The sequence below is a fragment of the Pelobates fuscus genome, chromosome 4 (assembly GCF_036172605.1).
Source record: "Pelobates fuscus isolate aPelFus1 chromosome 4, aPelFus1.pri, whole genome shotgun sequence".
Classification (NCBI taxonomy): domain Eukaryota; kingdom Metazoa; phylum Chordata; class Amphibia; order Anura; family Pelobatidae; genus Pelobates; species Pelobates fuscus.
In genome coordinates, this window is record NC_086320.1 from 347,478,443 (window position 1) to 347,501,176 (window position 22,734).

Below are 22,734 nucleotides of genomic sequence, written 5' to 3' on the forward strand. Positions count from 1 at the left end.
CCCTGGTACTTAAACCAGCAGACAAGGGGGGGGGGGATTGTCATTTTAAATTTTGATGATTATGATAAAGAGGCACAGAGACTGTTAGGAGATGAGCAAACATACCGTATTTTAAAAACTGACCCCACTAAAGAGTTTAAAAAAAGCTATAATATTTTAATTGAGAAAGGTAAGATTTTAAATATTTTAAACCAGAAAGAATATAAATTTTTGAATATACAACACCCTAAAGTTCCTGTATTTTACTATTTACCTAAGATACATAAAAATAAAGATAAACCTCCCGGAAGACCCATAGTCTCTGGGATAGGCTCAATTTCTAGTAAATTGTCTCAATATATCGACAGATGCTTACAGCCCATTGTTTGCACATGCCCTAGCTACCTCAAAGACACTATTAATATTCTACAAGTAATTAGAGATATAGAATGGAATGATAATTACTACCTCGTAACCGCTGATGTAAATTCTCTATACACAATAATTTCACATACGAGAGGGTGCAATGCAACAAAGCACTTTCTAGAATGTTCCAAAAGATTCCAACAACCACAAATAGATTTTATTGTAGAGGGGATAAACTGGATTTTAACCAATAATTATTTCTGGTATAGGGAGGAGTTTTACTTGCAAGTCTGCGGCACGGCGATGGGCACGAGGTTCGCACCCAGCTATGCAAATTTATTTATGTCACATTGGGAACTAGAATTTATCCAGAATGACCGTAGATGGGATGCGAACCTCGTGACCTATCGCCGCTATATCGATGATATATTTTTCATCTGGAATGGAGACGAGACATCACTAAAAAAATTTTAAATCATCTTAATACAAATGAATGGGGCATTAAACTTACAAGTAATTTTAGCAAAAATGCCGTAGAATTTTTAGATCTTAATATTTATGTGGAGCAAAATGTATTAAAAACCTGCACTCATTTTAAAAAGGTTGACGTTAACAGTTACATAGGGGAGAGTAGTTGCCATTTCTCCCCTTGGCTGTTAAACGCCCCGAAGGCACAACTGCTCAGAATTAAAAGAAACTGCACAGATCAACATAAATTCCACGAACAGTCGGTAAAAATCATTAATGATTTTAAAGAAAAAGGGTATAATGATGGTATCCTAGAGAAAGCCCTTTCTGAAGTAGTGGATGAGGACAGGATGAAATTATTAGAGTATAAGGGCACTAAGGATAATACAAAACCACAAAATGTAAAGTTTATTTGTGATTTTAATTATAGTGGTGGACGCCTTAAGAAGATCATCCGAAAATATTGGCCAATACTAAAGAATGATTCAGTTTTAAATTCAATACTCCCAAACACACCGGATATAGTGTATAGAGGGGTACCAAATCTTAAAAGCACCTTAGTCAAGAACCATATACCAACAAGAAAATTGACAAATCAATTTTTTAAAGAAAAGTTTGGTTTTTATGGATGTGGGATGTGTGGGGCTTGTAGAAGTTCTAAAAGCAGCAAAAGAGCAGTGAGAGAATTTTGCCACCCACAAGATAAAAGCACTAAGTTTAAAATAAAACAAGTTATTACCTGTCACTCTACAAAGATAATTTATATGATCACATGCCCCTGTGGGTTAGCTTACATAGGGAGGACTACTAGGACTCTTAATACTAGGATTCAGGAACACGTTAGAAATATCAAAAATGGGTTTTTAAAACATAGTGTATCTTTACATTTTAAAAATTATCACAACAGTAATCCACATCTAATGGAATTTATGGGAATCCAAAAAGTAATTGGAAATTGGAGAGGCGGGGATCCCATAAAACTAATTGGACAAGCAGAGATGAAATGGATTTTTAATTTGAACACTATGCAACCTTATGGTCTTAATGATGATTTTGAAATATGCCACTTTTTATAAATTCCTTTAATTTAATATTTTTTATATATATTTATCATGATTTTTACATAATTATTGGCTATACATTTTTATTACAATATCTTCTTATTTATTTACTATTTTTAATTTTTGTATTTTATTCTTACAAATTGAGGTGGAGAAATCATCATAGTAACCATTATAGAAAGACCCCCCCCTTTTTTGCACAGCTTTTTGGGTTGCTTTTTGGTGGAGATGATATAATGACTTTCAATGTATTTGGGATTGACTAATAATCTTTATCTCTTTATCTATGTTTTTAAAATGCTCTAATATGAGCATATCATCCAAATAAAGGGAAGAATATGGACTTTTATGTGGACATTACTAAGGACATACTATTGCCAGCACCTTGCCCTCTAACAAAATGGCGAAATCACCCTCTGCATATGTGGAAACCTGAATACGAATCTACATCACAGGAAATGATGCTGGATCCCACGTGACCGGGAGGGAGGCATCATCGAATAGTGGGATGGATAGAGACTATTCAGATTCCCGGAAGTGACGTCACGCGCTCGATTATACGTGCGTGCGCGATGACGTCACCAATAAGGGATAGAGCACTTTCAGCTGAATTTCTTCACACTCCCCCATGAGAACGTCCGTGATTGGCTGGAATGCGGTCCGTTTCCTCCAATCCGGACGGAAGGAGGGATATTTAAATAGAACAAACCAGGATGGAAGTCACCAATTGAGAAAGCCGAGTGAGATCGGCGAAACGCGTTTTGGACAGCTACCAGGACATTGTATGTATTTTAAATGATTTTAAATGTTCGTATGAATAAATCTTTATTGAGTTACATGCATCTGGTACATCTTCTATCCTGCTGAAAGGGGGAAGGAGTCATCCCTAAAAAGGACTCACGGGCCAATACACCAGGGCGAATTTCCCCTGTTTTCTTTCTTTTTGTTCTTTTTTGAGGAACATACAACAAACGGATCCAATACTACCCAGATACCTTACATACCCTTAAGAAATTGCTGGGGAGTAAGTGATTATTACTAAACGCTACACACTCTCACTATCACATATTGTTTGTGTATATAGTGGATTTATTGTATTGTACTATAATAGGATTGGAGAGTTCCTATTTTTGTGTGGGAGCTGCTGCACTAAGAGCACCTTATTTTGGAATTTGTTTTAAGCGCCTGTTAACACAGATTACTTTGTATACTTGTTATCCATTAACCACATGGTTACAGAAAGACATAAAAAAACTTTAAAATACAGAAAGTTATTTTTTATCCATAACACACAGACATTTCACATATCCCCAGATAGCTGGGATCTGAGCGCACAAAACTACCGAATAGCACGCAGATCCTATTCACACAGTACAATTGCCATGGAGCTAAAGTCTTTCCCACAGTCTTTCATTATATGAATAGGCTCCATGGTATAGCTATCTGGGGTATCACCGCTCACACAGGGACATAATCACTGAATAAAAGTCCATACGTTTTCAGGGGCCATAGTCTTAAAGGGTATTGTTACCCAAAGTCTCAATATGTCCCCAGACAGTTATTAAAGGGCCAGCAGCAGTACAATAAAATACCATTCACTGTGCTTTAAGGGCCAGCAGTCGCACAATAAAATACAATATGCCCCAAATAACCCAGGGGCCATAGTCAGCAGGTAGGAGGCGGGCAAACAGGCTTCTCCAGGGCCCAGTGGCGAGGTTGGTTTCGACACATTTCTCCCCTTTTCCAAACAGACTAACATGGTATCTGACCTCCTGACGGTCAGTGCCCTTGTTAGTCCCGCAGCCCACCCACAAAACAGAAACAGCAGTACAGCCCACCCACAATAAATGGTTACTACACCTGAGTAAGAGAAAAACTTGTCCAGGTCCAGGTGCCTCACCATGGCTGTGTGGGGGACTGGTAGGCTGTTTTGGTGGGTTGCTGAGTGGACAGAGCCCAGCGGTACTCTGCCCTGGTGCCAGCACTACCCCGGGAGCAGTCTGGTTGGAGCCTGGTTGCTGGAGACCGACTGTCTCCCCTTTAGATGCACAGCTCTGCTGCTGGAGACCGACTGTCTCCCCTTTAGATGCACAGCTCTGCTGCCGGAGGGGGAGACCGACTGTCTCCCCTTTGGATACATAGCTCCGCTGTTGGAGGGGGAGACCGACTGTCTCCCCTTTGGCTAAGCAGCCTTGTTGCTGGGGGACAGGACTGACTGTCCTTACACCCTGTGCTGTAGGTGCAGAGACCACGGTCCCATCTGCACAGTTGTGGGGCTTACAGTCTCCCCCTGGTACATTAAGCTGCCGCTGGGGAGAGGTGGTAACCAGCTCCTCTCCCATTAGAACACTCTGCCGCTGGGGAATGGAGACTGGGCTCCCTATTCCCTGTACATTAATAATCTGCCGCTGGGGAGAGGTGGTAACAATCTCCTCTCCCATACATACTTCCCGTCTCTGCGGAGGGAGACCGACTGTCTCTCCTCCCAGCACAGAGTCCTGCTGTTAGGGAAAGGGGGCTGGGCTCTCCATTCCCTGCTGGATACTCTGCCGCTGGGGAGGGGGGACGGCCCCTTCCGCTCCCTGTAACTTGGGCGCAGAGACCACGGTCCCATCTGCGCTGGTGTGGGGCTTACTGTCTCCCCTTGGTGTGCTAAGCTGCCGCTGGGGAGAGGGGATAACAGGCTCCTCTCCCTGAATCGTAGACTGCCACTGGGGAGCAAGGACGGCCCCTTCAGCTCCCTGTAGCTTGGCCGCAGAGACCACGGTCCCATCTGCGCTGGTGAGGGGCTTACTATCTCCCCTTGGTGTGCTAAGCTGCCGCTGGGGAGAGGGGGTAACAAACTCCTCTCCCTTACACACTTTCAGCCGCTGGGGAGAGGGGATAACTAGCTCCTCTCCCTGAACCGTAGACTGCCGCTGGGGAGGAAGGACGACACCTTCATCTGCTTTTTTGTCTGCTAGACCCTGCAGATACGCTGCTGCTGTTTTCCTTGTGCTCTGTATGTATTTCTCCTCCGGGGGTTCTGGTCCAAAGAAAGCCAGCAGCATTTTCATCATAGCGTCAAACTCCTGTTGACTGTAACTGGGCGCCATGCTTGCCCTGCCGACGTTGCTTCTTTTGTAGATAGGGGCGCTGTACGGGTACTAGCGTTGCCCTCACTTTGTAATCCAAACGAACTGTGTCTCCGAGCTGCTTTACCTCACACTAGGACGCCATCCCACCGCTTGCCACCAATGTAATGGATCGCCTGGCACCCCGACTGGGTACCTCCGTTAATGGATGCTCCTAGCGCTTCCTGAGGACTCCAAGCACTCTGGAAGACACCACAATCACCGAACCGATGCAGCATATGAATCTTCTCAAGCATAGGAATGCTGTAGACCGTTGAATAGGAACCATACGAATAGGCTTACACTCCTAGCAGTCAACTGGAACAGCATGCAATAAATCCTCCCCCAATAATGAGACAACACTTCACTTTGAGGGTTAAACAGGAACTCTGGACTGGCTCATCCAACCTGGCTTTTATTTCCATCTCACACATACAGGCCACACCCAGGGGGAGGCATAAAATGACCAATAGTATCACGGGTGCAACCCACACATCCCCTCCCCTTAGTGTGACACATAATCCCATTATGCATACAGTTTAAAATATACTTTTTACACAACTTTCATAACTCTAAAACCATACATCACATTCACATAAAAATACATATCCACAATCAATCCATTCAGGGGAACAACATATTAAAAAATGGCATGAATCCGACCAGGGGTTCAAAAGTTACTAAAAGTATCTTTTGTCCCTTACTAGCCGCATGGCAAACCGGTTTAGACAGGTTTTACATAGGCCTCTATCCTGGAGACAAAGAGGAAAGTAATCCAATTATCCAGGGCTAGAAGCAGACTCCATTAACCACATGGTTACAGAAAGACATAAAACACTTTAAAATACAGAAAGTTACTTTTTATCCATAACACACAGACATTTCACATATCCCCAGATAGCTGGGATCTGAGCGCACAAAACTACAGAATAGCACGCAGATCCTATTCACACAGTACAATTGCCATGGAGCTAAAGTCTTTCCCATAGTCTTTCATTATATGAATAGGCTCCATGGTATAGCTATCTGGGGTATCACCGCTCACACAGGGCCATAATCACTGAATAAAAGTCCATACGTTTTCAGGGGCCATAGTCTTAAAGTGTATTGTTACCCAAAGTCTCAATATGTCCCAAGACAGTTCTTAAAGGGCCAGCAGCAGTACAATAAAATACCATTCACTGTGCTTAAAGGGCCAGCAGTCGCACAATAAAATACAATATGCCCCAAATAACCCAGGGGCCATAGTCAGCAGGTAGGAGGTGGGCAAACAGGCTTCTCCAGGGCCCAGTGGCGAGGTTGGTTTCGCCACAAAAGCATTCTTTTTGAATTTTCTTGTAATCTATGTTTTCTTTTTATTTGTCACTATTATTAAAACAATAATTTTGACAATACATGTCAAATTTTAATTTTATAATCATATTTATAGAAACATAGAAACATAGAATGTGACGGCAGATAAGAACCATTCGGCCCATCTAGTCTGCCCAGTTTTCTAAATACTTTCATTAGTCCCTGGCCTTATCTTATAGTTAGGATAGCCTTATGCCTATCCCACGCATGCTTAAACTCCTTTACTGTGTTAACCTCTACCACTTCAGCTGGAAGGCTATTCCATGCATCCACTACCCTCTCAGTAAAGTAATACTTCCTGATATTATTTTTAAACCTTTGTCCCTCTAATTTAAGACTATGTCCTCTTGTTGTGGTAGTTTTTCTTCTTTTAAATATAGTCTCCTCCTTTACTGTGTTGATTCCCTTTATGTATTTAAATGTTTCTATCATATCCCCCCTGTCTCGTCTTTCCTCCATGCTATACATGTTAAGATCCTTTAACCTTTCCTGGTAAGTTTTATCCTGCAATCCATGAACCAGTTTAGTAGCCCTTCTTTGAACTCTCTCTAAGGTATCAATATCCTTCTGAAGATAGGGTCTCCAGTACTGTGTACAGTACTCCAAGTGAGGTCTCACCAGTGTTCTGTACAATGGCATGAGCACTTCCCTCTTTCTACTGCTAATACCTCTCCCTATACAACCAAGCATTCTGCTAGCATTTCCTGCTGCTCTATTACATTGTCTGCCTACCTTTAAGTCATCAGAAATAATCACCCCTAAATCCCTTTCCTCAGATGTTGAGGTTAGGACTCTATCAAATATTCTGTACTCTGCCCTTGGGTTTTTACGTCCAAGATGCATTATCTTGCACTTATCCACATTAAATGTCAGTTGCCACAACTCTGACCATTTTTCTAGTCTACCTAAATCATTTTCCATTTGGCTTATCCCTCCTGGAACATCAACCCTGTTACATATCTTAGTATCATCCGCAAAAAGACACACCTTACCATCAAGACCTTCTGCAATATCACTAATAAAAATATTAAAGAGAATGGGTCCAAGTACAGATCCCTGAGGTACCCCACTGGTGACAAGCCCAAGCTTCGAATATACTCCATTGACTACAACCCTCTGTTGCCTGTCACTCAGCCACTGCCTTACCCATTCAACAATATTGGAATCCAAACTCAAAGATTGTAGTTTGTTGATAAGCCTTCTATGTGCAACAGTGTCAAAAGCCTTACTGAAATCGAGGTAAGCAATGTCTACTGCACCACCCTGATCTATAATTTTAGTTACCCAATCAAAAAAATCAATAAGATTAGTTTGGCATGATCTCCCTGAAGTAAACCCATGTTGTCTCTGATCTTGAAATCCATGTGTTTTTAGATGTTCAACAATCCTATCCTTTAACATGGTTTCCATCACTTTCCCCACTACTGAAGTTAGGCTTACTGGCCTATAGTTGCCCGACTCCTCCCTATTACCTTTCTTGTGAATGGGCACAACATTCGCTAACTTCCAATCTTCTGGGACTACTCCTGTTATCAATGATTGGTTAAATAAATCTGTTAATGGTTTTGCTAGTACACCACTAAGCTCTTTTAATAGCTTTGGGTGTATTCCATCAGGTCCCATTGACTTATTTGTCTTTACTTTTGACAGTTGAAATAGAACCTCTTCCTCTGTAAACTCACGTGTAATAAATGACTCATTTATCCTTTTTCTTAACTGAGGTCCCTTTCCTTCATTTTCATCTGTAAATACCGAACAAAAATATTCATTGAGGCAGTCAGCTAGACCTTTATCCTCATCTACATACCTTCCTTCTTTTGTTTTTAATCTAACTAATCCTTGTTTTACTTTTCTTTTCTCATTTATGTATCTAAAAAAGGTTTTGTCCCCCTTTTTTACTGACTGTGCTATTTTCTCTTCTGTGTGTGATTTGGAAGCTCTTATAACTTGCTTAGCCTCTTTCTGCCTAATCTTATAGGTCATTCTGTCTTCCTCACTCTGGGTTTTTTTATAATTACTAAATGCTAACTTTTTGTTTTTTACTATTTTGGCTACATCTGTGGAGTACCACAGTGGTTTCTTGAATTTTTTGCTTTTACTGACAAGCCTAATGCAATTTTCTGTTGCCTTCAGTAGTGCAACTTTTAAATAATCCCATTTCTTTTGGACTCCATTTAAATTGCTCCAGTCTGATAATGACTCCTTTACACATATTCTAATTTTGGAAAAGTCTGTTTTTCTAAAGTCTAAAACTTTTGTTTTTGTGTGGTGTGACTCAGTCACTGTTCTTATATTAAACCACACTGACTGATGATCACTGGATCCTAAACTTTCACCTACAGTAATATCTGATACCAAATCTCCATTTGTTAACACTAAATCTAGTATGGCCTCTTTACGAGTTGGCTCCTCAACGACTTGTTTTAGAGACAATCCCAGTAGGGAGTTTAGAATATGTGTGCTCCTGGCACAAGTAGCTATTTTTGTTTTCCAATTTATATCAGGAAGATTAAAGTCACCCATGATGATAACTTCCCCCTTCATTGTCATTTTAGCAATTTCTTCAACTAGTAGATTATCTAACTCTTCAATTTGTCCTGGGGGCCTATAAATCACACCTACACGAGTTACTGTGTGATTACCAAATTCTAACGTAACCCAAACTGACTCTATGTTCGCCTCACGAACCTTTATTAGGCTAGATTTTATGCTATTCTTTACATACAGGGCCACCCCTCCCCCTTTCTTGCCTTCCCTGTCTTTTCTATATAAAGAGTACCCTGGTATTGCTATGTCCCAGTCATTTTTCTCATTATACCATGTCTCAGTAACAGCGACTAAATCTACACTATCAGTTGCCATTATTGCCACAAGTTCATGGATCTTATTCCCTAAACTGCGAGCATTTGTAGACATGACTCTAAGCTTATCATTTTTTAACACACTTGCTACAGGCACCTTCTGTCCTTGTTTTGGGGGACAATTGGATTGATGTTTTATCACCCTTTTGCCCCCCCCTCCTAGTTTAAATACATCCTAGCAAAACCTCTGAACTGCTCACTGAGAACATTTGTTCCCTTTTGAGAAAGATGCAAACCATCTTTTTTGTACAGTTTATTTCCATTCCAAACAGAGCTACCATGAGCAATAAAGCCAAATCCTTGCTCCCGACACCATTCACCAAGCCACAAGTTAAAGTCCCTAATACGCATCCGCCTGTCATTCTGAGTGTTATGCACAGGCAGAACTTCAGAGAATGACAATGTGGAAGCGACCTGCCGTATATCATTGGCAAAAACACTAAAAACTTCCTTAACCTCTGAAACCTCATTGCAAGCCAAGTCATTTGTCCCTAAATGGACAAGTACATCCAATTCCCCTTCCTGCTTTGCTTGCTTAACAATATTACCGATACGTCTCCTGTCTCTGTGAGCAGTAGCTCCGGGGAGACACCTCACAAGACCACCATTGTCCATCTCCACACCTCTTATGATGGAATCCCCCACCAACAACTGCTTTCTATTAGGCCTCACCAAGCCTCTCTGCACAACACCACTAGCCTCAGTGCCTCTCTGCACAACACCACTAGCCTCAATGCCTCTCTTCACAACACCACTAGCCTCAGTGCCTCTCTTCACAACACCACTAGCCTCAGTGCCTCTCTTCACAACACCACTAGCCTCAGTGCCTCTCTGCACAACACCACTAGCCTCAGTGCCTCTCTGCACAACACCACTAGCCTCAGTGCCTCTCTGCACAACACCACTAGCCTCAGTGCCTCTCTGCACAACACCACTAGCCTCAGTGCCTCTCTGCACAACACCACTAGCCTCAGTGCCTCTCTGCACAACACCACTAGCCTCAGTGCCTCTCTGCACAACACCACTAGCCTCAGTGCCTCTCTGCACAACACCACTAGCCTCAGTGCCTCTCTGCACAACACCACTAGCCTCAGTGCCTCTCTGCACAACACCACTAGCCTCAGTGCCTCTCTGCACAACACCACTAGCCTCAGTGCCTCTCTGCACAACACCACTAGCCTCAGTGCCTCTCTGCACAACACCACTAGCCTCAGTGCCTCTCTCCACGACACCACTACACTCTGAAAGTGCAGAAAATGAATTATGCAGCATGAAAATACCTTACTGTGTGTGTACCTTTAAAATTCTTGAAATTATTGTTTTTTTACATGTTACAAAAAGCTTTAAAAGGGTTAGTCAACAGCGGTAAGTGCTTTTTGTTGTTTTCTATACATCAAATATCGACAGGACACGGACCAACCTATCTACAAATGCTAATTTTTAATATATTTAAGGGTTCCCTCAAAGTCCCTTTTAAAGTTAAAGAGAAAATTGTAAGAGTCACAAATATAAACATATCCTTAACTTGATCTATATTATTAGGTCAGACATTTCAAGAAAGAGTAACACATAAATCTAATTCTTACATAAGATTTTCAATTTTACATTTAGCATTAGCAGAGTTTTAAAGTTTGAAAATAGATACTTTAAATATTTTAATGTTGTATTTCAAAGCATTCCTTTGAATTTTATTGTAATCTATGTTTTCTTTTTATTTCTTACTATTATTAAAACAATAATTTTGACAATACATGTCAAATTTTAATTTTATCATCATATTTAAGCAGCATGGCAATATCTTACTGTGTGTGTACCTTTAAAATTATTGAAATTATAGTTTTTTTACATGTTACAAAAAGCTTTAAAAAGGTTAGTCAAAGTTGTCAGCGGTAAGTGCTTTTTGTTCTTTTCTATTCATCAAATATCAACTGGACACGGACCAACCTATCTACAAAAGCTAATTTTGAATCCATTTAAGGGTTCCCTCAAAGTCCCTTTTAAAGTTAAAGAGAAAATTGTAAGTCACAAATATAAACATATCCTTAACTTGATCTATATTATTAGGTCAGACATTTCAAGAAAGAGTAACACATAAATCTAATTCTTACATAAGATTTTCAATTTTACATTTAGCATTGGAAGAGTCTTAAGTTTGAAAATAGATACTTTAAATATTTTAATTTTGTATTTCAAAGCATTCTTTTTGAATTTTCTTGTAATCTATGTTTTCTTTTTATTTGTCACTATTATTAAAACAATAATTTTGACTATGCATGTCAAATGTTTATTTTATTATCATATTTAAACAGCATGGCAATATCTTACTGTGTATGTACCTTTAAACCTCTTGAAATTATAATTTTTTGCATGTTACAAAAGCTTAATAAATATTGGCAACAGTAAGCAAGTTTTTTTCTTTTCAATTCATTGAATATTGACTAGACACGGGCCAACCTATCAATATGGCATAATTTGGAATCAATTTAAAGTTTCCCTCAAAGTCCCTTTTAAAGTTAAAGAGAAAATTGTAAGAGTCACAAATATAAACATATCCTTAACTTGATCTATATTATTAGGTCAGACATTTCAAGAAAGAGTAACACATAAATCTAATTCTTACATAAGATTTTAAATTTTACATTTAGCATTAGAAGAGTTTTAAAGTTTGAAAATAGATTCTTTAAATATTTTAATTTTGTATTTCAAAGCATTCCTTTGAATTTTATTGTAATCTATGTTTACTTTTTGTTTGTCACTATTATTAAAACAATAATTTTGACTATACATGTCAAATTTTAATTTTATTATCATATTTAAGCAACATTGCAATATCTTACTGTGTATGTACCTTTAAACCTCTTGAAATTATTATTTTTTGCATGTTACAAAAGCTTAATAAATATTTGCAACAGTAAGCAAGTATTTTTCTTTTCTATTCATTGAATACTGACTAGACACGGGCCAACCTATCAATATGGTGTAATTTGGAATCAACTTAAAGTTTCCCTCAAAGTCCCTTTTAAAGTTAAAGAGAAAATTGTAAGAGTCACATACTGAAACATATCCTTAACTTAATCTATATTATTAGGTCAGACATTTCAAGAAAGAGTAAAAAATAAATCTAATTCTTACATAAGATTTTCAATTTTACATTTAGCATTGGAAGAGTCTCACAGTTTGAAAATAGATACTTTAAATATTGTAATTTTGTATTTCAAAGCATTCTTTTTGAATTTTCTTGTAATCTATGTTTTCTTTTTATTTGTCACTATTATTAAAACAATAATTTTGACAATACATGTCAAATTTTAATTTTATCATCATATTTAAGCAGCATGAAAATATCTTACTGTGTGTGTACCTTTAAAATTCGTGAAATTATTGTTTTTTTACATGTTACAAAAAACTTTAAAAGGGTTAGTCAAAGTTGTCAGCGGTAAGTGCTTTTTGTTCTTTTCTATTCATCAAATATCAACTGGACACGGACCAACCTATCTACAAAAGCTAATTTTGAATCTATTTAAGGGTTCCCTCAAAGTCCCTTTTAAAGTTAAAGAGAAAATTGTAAGAGTCACAAATATAAACATATCCTTAACTTGATCTATATTATTAGGTCAGACTTTTCAAGAAAGAGTAACACATAAATCTTATTCTTACATAAGATTTTCAATTTTACATTTAGCATTAGAAGAGTTTTAAAGTTTGAAAATAGATACTTTAAATATTTTAATTTTGTATTTCAAAGCATTCCTTTGAATTTTATTGTAATCTATGTTTTCTTTTTGTTTATCACTATTATTAAAACAATAATTTTGACAATACATGTCAAATTTTAATTTTATCATCATATTTAAGCAGCATGAAAATATCTTACTGTGTGTGTACCTTTAAAATTATTGAAATTATTGTTTTTTACATGTTACAAAAAGCTTTAAAAGGGTTAGTCAAAGTTGTCAGCGGTAAGTGCTTTTTGTTCTTTTCTATTGATCAAATATCAACTGGACACGGACCAACCTATCTACAAAAGCTAATTTTGAATCTATTTAAGGGTTCCCTCAAAGTCCCTTTTAAAGTTAAAGAGAAAATTGTAAGAGTCACAAATATAAACATATCCTTAACTTGATCTATATTATTAGGTCAGACATTTCAAGAAAGAGTAACACATAAATCTAATTCTTACATAAGATTTTCAATTTTACATTTAGCATTGGAAGAGTCTTAAGTTTGAAAATAGATACTTTAAATATTTTGATTTTGTATTTCAAAGCATTCTTTTTGAATTTTCTTGTAATCTATGTTTTCTTTTTATTTGTCACTATTATTAAAACAATAATTTTGACAATACATGTCAAATTTTAATTTTATCATCATATTTAAGCAGCATGAAAATATCTTACTGTGTGTGTACCTTTAAAATTCGTGAAATTATTGTTTTTTTACATGTTACAAAAAACTTTAAAAGGGTTAGTCAAAGTTGTCAGCGGTAAGTGCTTTTTGTTCTTTTCTATTCATCAAATATCAACTGGACACGGACCAACCTATCTACAAAAGCTAATTTTGAATCTATTTAAGGGTTCCCTCAAAGTCCCTTTTAAAGTTAAAGAGAAAATTGTAAGAGTCACAAATGTAAACATATCCTTAACTTGATCTATATTATTAGGTCAGACTTTTCAAGAAAGAGTAACACATAAATCTAATTCTTACATAAGATTTTCAATTTTACATTTAGCATTGGAAGAGTCTTAAGTTTGAAAATAGATACTTTAAATATTTTAATTTTGTATTTCAAAGCATTCTTTTTGAATTTTCTTGTAATCTATGTTTTCTTTTTATTTGTCACTATTATTAAAACAATAATTTTGACAATACATGTCAAATTTTAATTTTATCATCATATTTAAGCAGCATGAAAATATCTTACTGTGTGTGTACCTTTAAAATTCTTGAAATTATAGTTTTTTTACATGTTACAAAAAGCTTTAAAAGGGCTAGTCAAAGTTGTCAGCGGTAAGTGCTTTTTGTTCTTTTCTATTCATCAAATATCAACTGGACACGGACCAACCTATCTACAAAAGCTAATTTTGAATCTATTTAAGGGTTCCCTCAAAGTTCCTTTTAAAGTTAAAGAGAAAATTGTAAGAGTCACAAATGTAAACATATCCTTATCTTGATCTATATTATTAGGTCAGACATTTCAAGAAAGAGTAACACATAAATCTAATTCTTACATAAGATTTTCAATTTTACATTTAGCATTAGCAGAGTTTTAAAGTTTGAAAATAGATACTTTAAATATTTTAATGTTGTATTTCAAAGCATTCCTTTGAATTTTATTGTAATCTATGTTTTCTTTTTATTTCTTACTATTATTAAAACAATAATTTTGACAATACATGTCAAATTTTAATTTTATCATCATATTTAAGCAGCATGGCAATATCTTACTGTGTGTGTACCTTTAAAATTATTGAAATTATAGTTTTTTTACATGTTACAAAAAGCTTTAAAAGGGTTAGTCAAAGTTGTCAGCGGTAAGTGCTTTTTGTTCTTTTCTATTCATCAAATATCAACTGGACACGGACCAACCTATCTGCAAAAGCTAATTTTGAATCCATTTAAGGGTTCCCTCAAAGTCCCTTTTAAAGTTAAAGAGAAAATTGTAAGAGTCACAAATATAAACATATCCTTAACTTGATCTATATTATTAGGTCAGACATTTCAAGAAAGAGTAACACATAAATCTAATTCTTACATAAGATTTTCAATTTTACATTTAGCATTGGAAGAGTCTTAAGTTTGAAAATAGATACTTTAAATATTTAAATTTTGTATTTCAAAGCATTCTTTTTGAATTTTCTTGTAATCTATGTTTTCTTTTTATTTGTCACTATTATTAAAACAATAATTTTGACTATGCATGTCAAATGTTTATTTTATTATCATATTTAAACAGCATGGCAATATCTTACTGTGTATGTTCCTTTAAACCTCTTGAAATTATTATTTTTTGCATGTTACAAAAGCTTAATAAATATTGGCAACAGTAAGCAAGTTTTTTTCTTTTCAATTCATTGAATATTGACTAGACACGGGCCAACCTATCAATATGGCATAATTTGGAATCAATTTAAAGTTTCCCTCAAAGTCCCTTTTAAAGTTAAAGAGAAAATTGTAAGAGTCACAAATATAAACATATCCTTAACTTGATCTATATTATTAGGTCAGACATTTCAAGAAAGAGTAACACATAAATCTAATTCTTACATAAGATTTTAAATTTTACATTTAGCATTAGAAGAGTTTTAAAGTTTGAAAATAGATTCTTTAAATATTTTAATTTTGTATTTCAAAGCATTACTTTGAATTTTATTGTAATCTATGTTTACTTTTTGTTTGTCACTATTATTAAAACAATAATTTTGACTATACATGTCAAATTTTAATTTTATTATCATATTTAAGCAACATGGCAATATCTTACTGTGTATGTACGTTTAAACCTCTTGAAATTATTATTTTTTGCATGTTACAAAAGCTTAATAAATATTTGCAACAGTAAGCAAGTATTTTTCTTTTCTATTCATTGAATATTGACTAGACACGGGCCAACCTATCAATATGGTGTAATTTGGAATCAACTTAAAGTTTCCCTCAAAGTCCCTTTTAAAGTTAAAGAGAAAATTGTAAGAGTCACATACTGAAACATATCCTTAACTTAATCTATATTATTAGGTCAGACATTTCAAGAAAGAGTAACACATAAATCTAATTCTTACATAAGATTTTCAATTTTACATTTAGCATTGGAAGAGTCTCACAGTTTGAAAATAGATACTTTAAATATTGTAATTTTGTATTTCAAAGCATTCTTTTTGAATTTTCTTGTAATCTATGTTTTCTTTTTATTTGTCACTATTATTAAAACAATAATTTTGACAATACATGTCAAATTTTAATTTTATCATCATATTTAAGCAGCATGAAAATATCTTACTGTGTGTGTACCTTTAAAATTCGTGAAATTATTGTTTTTTTACATGTTACAAAAAACTTTAAAAGGGTTAGTCAAAGTTGTCAGCGGTAAGTGCTTTTTGTTCTTTTCTATTCATCAAATATCAACTGGACACGGACCAACCTATCTACAAAAGCTAATTTTGAATCTATTTAAGGGTTCCCTCAAATTCCCTTTTAAAGTTAAAGAGAAAATTGTAAGAGTCACAAATGTAAACATATCCTTAACTTGATCTATATTATTAGGTCAGACTTTTCAAGAAAGAGTAACACATAAATCTAATTCTTACATAAGATTTTCAATTTTACATTTAGCATTGGAAGAGTCTTAAGTTTGAAAATAGATACTTTAAATATTTAAATTTTGTATTTCAAAGCATTCTTTTTGAATTTTCTTGTAATCTATGTTTTCTTTTTATTTGTCACTATTATTAAAACAATAATTTTGACAATACATGTCAAATTTTAATTTTATCATCATATTTAAGCAGCATGAAAATATCTTACTGTGTGTGTACCTTTAAAATTCTTGAAATTATAGTTTTTTTACATGTTACAAAAAGCTTTAAAAGGGCTAATCAAAGTTGTCAGCGGTAAGTGCTTTTTGTTCTTTTCTATTCATCAAATATCAACTGGACACGGACCAACCTATCTACAAAAGCTAATTTTGAATCTATTTAAGGGTTCCCTCAAAGTTCCTTTTAAAGTTAAAGAGAAAATTGTAAGAGTCACAAATATAAACATATCCTTAACTTGATCTATATTATTAGGTCAGACATTTCAAAAAAGAGTAACACATAAATCTAATTCTTACATAAGATTTTCAATTTTACATTTAGCATTGGAAGAGTCTTAAGTTTGAAAATAGATACTTTAAATATTTTAATTTTGTATTTCAAAGCATTCTTTTTGAATTTTCTTGTAATCTATGTTTTCTTTTTATTTGTCACTATTATTAAAACAATAATTTTGACAATACATGTCAAATTTTAATTTTATCATCATATTTAAGCAGCATGAAAATATCTTACTGTGTGTGTACCTTTAAAATTATTGAAATTATTGTTTTTTACATGTTACAAAAAGCTTTAAAAGGGTTAGTCAAAGTTGTCAGCGGTAAGTGCTTTTTGTTCTTTTCTATTCATCAAATATCAACTGGACACGGACCAACCTATCTACAAAAGCTAATTTTGAATCTATTTAAGGGTTCCCTCAAAGTCCCTTTTAAAGTTAAAGAGAAAATTGTAAGAGTCACAAATGTAAACATATCCTTATCTTGATCTATATTATTAGGTCAGACATTTCAAGAAAGAGTAACACATAAATCTAATTCTTACATAAGATTTTCAATTTTACATTTAGCATTAGCAGAGTTTTAAAGTTTGAAAATAGATACTTTAAATATTTTAATGTTGTATTTCAAAGCATTCCTTTGAATTTTATTGTAATCTATGTTTTCTTTTTATTTCTTACTATTATTAAAACAATAATTTTGACAATACATGTCAAATTTTAATTTTATCATCATATTTAAGCAGCATGGCAATATCTTACTGTGTGTGTACCTTTAAAATTATTGAAATTATAGTTTTTTTACATGTTACAAAAAGCTTTAAAAGGGTTAGTCAAAGTTGTCAGCGGTAAGTGCTTTTTGTTCTTTTCTATTCATCAAATATCAACTGGACACGGACCAACCTATCTACAAAAGCTAATTTTGAATCTATTTAAGGGTTCCCTCAAAGTTCCTTTTAAAGTTAAAGAGAAAATTGTAAGAGTCACAAATATAAACATATCCTTAACTTGATCTATATTATTAGGTCAGACATTTCAAGAAAGAGTAACACATAAATCTAATTCTTACATAAGATTTTCAATTTTACATTTAGCATTGGAAGAGTCTTAAGTTTGAAAATAGATACTTTAAATATTTAAATTTTGTATTTCAAAGCATTCTTTTTGAATTTTCTTGTAATCTATGTTTTCTTTTTATTTGTCACTATTATTAAAACAATAATTTTGACTATGCATGTCAAATGTTTATTTTATTATCATATTTAAACAGCATGGCAATATCTTACTGTGTATGTTCCTTTAAACCTCTTGAAATTATTATTTTTTGCATGTTACAAAAGCTTAATAAATATTGGCAACAGTAAGCAAGTTTTTTTCTTTTCAATTCATTGAATATTGACTAGACACGGGCCAACCTATCAATATGGCATAATTTGGAATCAATTTAAAGTTTCCCTCAAAGTCCCTTTTAAAGTTAAAGAGAAAATTGTAAGAGTCACAAATATAAACATATCCTTAACTTGATCTATATTATTAGGTCAGACATTTCAAGAAAGAGTAACACATAAATCTAATTCTTACATAAGATTTTAAATTTTACATTTAGCATTAGAAGAGTTTTAAAGTTTGAAAATAGATTCTTTAAATATTTTAATTTTGTATTTCAAAGCATTCCTTTGAATTTTATTGTAATCTATGTTTACTTTTTGTTTGTCACTATTATTAAAACAATAATTTTGACTATACATGTCAAATTTTAATTTTATTATCATATTTAAGCAACATGGCAATATCTTACTGTGTATGTACCTTTAAACCTCTTGAAATTATTATTTTTTGCATGTTACAAAAGCTTAATAAATATTTGCAACAGTAAGCAAGTATTTTTCTTTTCTATTCATTGAATATTGACTAGACACGGGCCAACCTATCAATATGGTGTAATTTGGAATCAACTTAAAGTTTCCCTCAAAGTCCCTTTTAAAGTTAAAGAGAAAATTGTAAGAGTCACATACTGAAACATATCCTTAACTTAATCTATATTATTAGGTCAGACATTTCAAGAAAGAGTAACACATAAATCTAATTCTTACATAAGATTTTCAATTTTACATTTAGCATTGGAAGAGTCTCACAGTTTGAAAATAGATACTTTAAATATTGTAATTTTGTATTTCAAAGCATTCTTTTTGAATTTTCTTGTAATCTATGTTTTCTTTTTATTTGTCACTATTATTAAAACAATAATTTTGACAATACATGTCAAATTTTAATTTTATCATCATATTTAAGCAGCATGAAAATATCTTACTGTGTGTGTACCTTTAAAATTCGTGAAATTATTGTTTTTTTACATGTTACAAAAAACTTTAAAAGGGTTAGTCAAAGTTGTCAGCGGTAAGTGCTTTTTGTTCTTTTCTATTCATCAAATATCAACTGGACACGGACCAACCTATCTACAAAAGCTAATTTTGAATCTATTTAAGGGTTCCCTCAAAGTCCCTTTTAAAGTTAAAGAGAAAATTGTAAGAGTCACAAATGTAAACATATCCTTATCTTGATCTATATTATTAGGTCAGACATTTCAAGAAAGAGTAACACATAAATCTTTTTTTTTTTTAATATTTCTTTATTCAAAAAAGTTTTCACATTTTATATTACAATACAATTCGAAACATACATTATACACATACATATTGCATATTGCCCCAAATGCTGTAAATAGATCCTACTATATAAAAAGAATGCATTCATTAAGGAGCAACAAGCCATCCCCCACATAGACACAAAAAAAAAAAAAAAAAAAAAAAAAAAAAAAAAATTAACTGAGGAAGTCGTTATTATGTTATATACCCAAAGTCTGTGGAAATATGATAGGGAGTATGTCCCTAGGAGATGACCACAGACTAAAAAAGCTATTATCCATACAAGTATATCTACTGAGTGATTTAGGCAACTCCTTCAGACCCCCGTCCCCTCCCCCAGCACATGAAAAATTTATAAGTTGCCATATAGTAGGGAACAGGTGTTTAACCAAGATGAATACCAGTCTCTTTTTTTTGAGGCCAGTGACCAGGTATTAAGAATATCATTTTCCATTGTTAATTGAAGTTTAACTTGTTTAATTAGAGAGGCCTTCTGGAAAGGCTCGGAAGATTTCCATTGTCTTGCAATGGTAACTTTGGCTGCAATAAAGCAGTGAGTAGCTAAACATCTGTATTTACTTGATTTGAAAGGCCAATTCAAATGCAGGAGGGCCGAGGCTGGATTTTTGTTTATATCATTAAACGAAGCCTCATTCATTGATATTTCCGAAAAGATATTGAAGGTCCAGGCCCATAATGGCTTAAGTGCTGGGCAATACCACCAAATATGAATATATGTGCCTGAATAGGTGCCACATCTCCAGCAAGTTGAGTCTTGAGAAGTGTACATTTTAGCCAACCTTGTTGGAGTATAATACCACCTATATAAAAGCTTAAAGTGGCACTCAGTCAGGTTCAATCCATGAACAAATTTGTTTACCCAAATTAAGGAGGAAAACCAGTCGTTTGGGGAGATCGCTAGATTAAGTTCCTTTTCCCATATTTTAACCAGTCTATGCGGGAAGGGATCTAAGCCTTTAAGTAGCGAGTTGGCAACCGAGATAATCTTGGGTACAGTTTGAAAAGAGAATAGAGTTTGCAGCTCTTTAACACATGGGAATGTAGATTGAACAACATGTTTCTGGATATAGTGTTTGATACGAAAGTAAGTAAATATTTCTTTAGGTGGAATATGCAGATTATCTACCAACTGTTGAAAGGGTAAAATATTATCACCCTGCATAATATCCGCTATAGTTAAAGTGTCCTTATTAGGCCAGTGTCTCAATGATAAATCTTCTACATTAGCTTCTAATATATTTAGTTTGCAGGTTCTAAGGATTCGGTTGGTTAAACCCAAGATTTTCTTGATTTCTGTCCATATTTCCAAAGTGTGGGCCAGCGATATTGGGGAGTACGGTAGCACTCTCGAGAGCTTACCAGTATCTGACCAGATATAGGAATAAAGACTAGAAGCGTGTATAGCTTCGGATTCCATTTTATACCAGGGTTCAGTAAAAAATTGTGGTTCTTGTAAAATGTAAATGTGTCGTATAATGTTCGCATGATAAAGATTTATGATATTTGGGAAGTTTAGCCCTCCCTGGGACAGTTTTCTTGAAATATTTTTTTGACTTATTCTAGGCTTTTTATTGTTCCAGATGAATTTATTAATAGCCGATTGGATCATTAAAAGCCAACTTTTAGGGATTTTGAGAGGGACCATTGAAAACAGATACAGCCATTTCGGTAAAATATAGGAGTTAATAATATTGATTCTACCTGTCCATAAGGTCTCGAGGTTTTTCCATTTTTTTAAATTTTGATTCATATCTTTCATTAAGTACATTACATTCCTCTCCATTATGTGCGAGGCATTTGCTGGAAAACTAAGACCCAGATAATTAATTTCTGTGTCAGTCCAAATAAACTGGTATTTTTGGGATAGTGTTTCAACCTGTGTCGAAGATAAATTGATGGTTAAAGCTGTGGATTTAGATACATTTAACTTGAAATTAGAAATATTAGAAAATGTATCTATTTCTTTCATGAGTGCGGCTAATGATTCCTCCGGAGATATAAGAATAACCAGGGCGTCGTCCGCGTATAGTGCAATCTTTATCTCCTGAGTTTTAGTGGGGACCCCCTTAATTAAATGGTTGTTTCTAATGTTAACCGCAAAAGGTTCGAGAGAAAGAATATATAAAATCGGTGACAGGGGACACCCCTGTCTTGTACCGTTTTTAAGATCGAACCAGGACGAAGTAATATTGGGACCTACAGTTCTGGCCGAGGGGGAAGAGTACAGTACCATAATTGCAGTATATATCCAGCCTTTAAAGCCGTATGCCTTAAGGAGTTCTCTAAGGTAGTCCCACCCGACCCTGTCAAACGCTTTTTCTGCATCCAGAGACAGGGCCAGGAGGGGCTCCTTATGGTCTTTTGCTGAACCGATAACATCTATAAGCTTTCGAGTATTATTTGATGCCCATCTTCCGGGGATAAACCCTATTTGGTCTGGGTGGATCAGTTTTGTAATGACCGATTTCAATCTCTCAGCAATAATGGCGGAATATATTTTCATATCTACATTGATTAATGCGATCGGTCTGTAGTTTCTTGGGTCCCTACTATCTTTACCAGATTTTAAAATTGGGACGATATTTGATTGTAATAATTCCTTAGGTATGGCCTCATTTTCTGCAAGTTGATTAAACATTTCCATAAGAGGTTTTAAAAGATAGGATTTCATATATTTGTAATATAAGTTTGAAAAACCATCAGGGCCTGGGGTTTTATTTGTAGCTAATCTCTCAATTTGAAATTGTACTTCTTCGGTTGAAATCTTTCTATTTAAATTGGTCAAATCCTGGGAAGAAATTCTCGGCAATTGGGAATTTAATAAATATTCCTTGATGTCTTTGGTTTCTGGGGATAGCCTTAGATTGTAAAGGTCTTGGTAAAACTGGTTAAACTTTTGTCCAATCTCAGATGGAGTGGAGTATACAATGTGGTCAACCACCAGCTTTTCTACCCTGTTTTTTGCTTGTTGGTTGCGTAATCTCCTAGTTAGACCTTTACTCGCTCTGTTACCCGAGACGTAATGGTTTAATTTTAGTTTATATATATTTTGCTTAATTTTTTC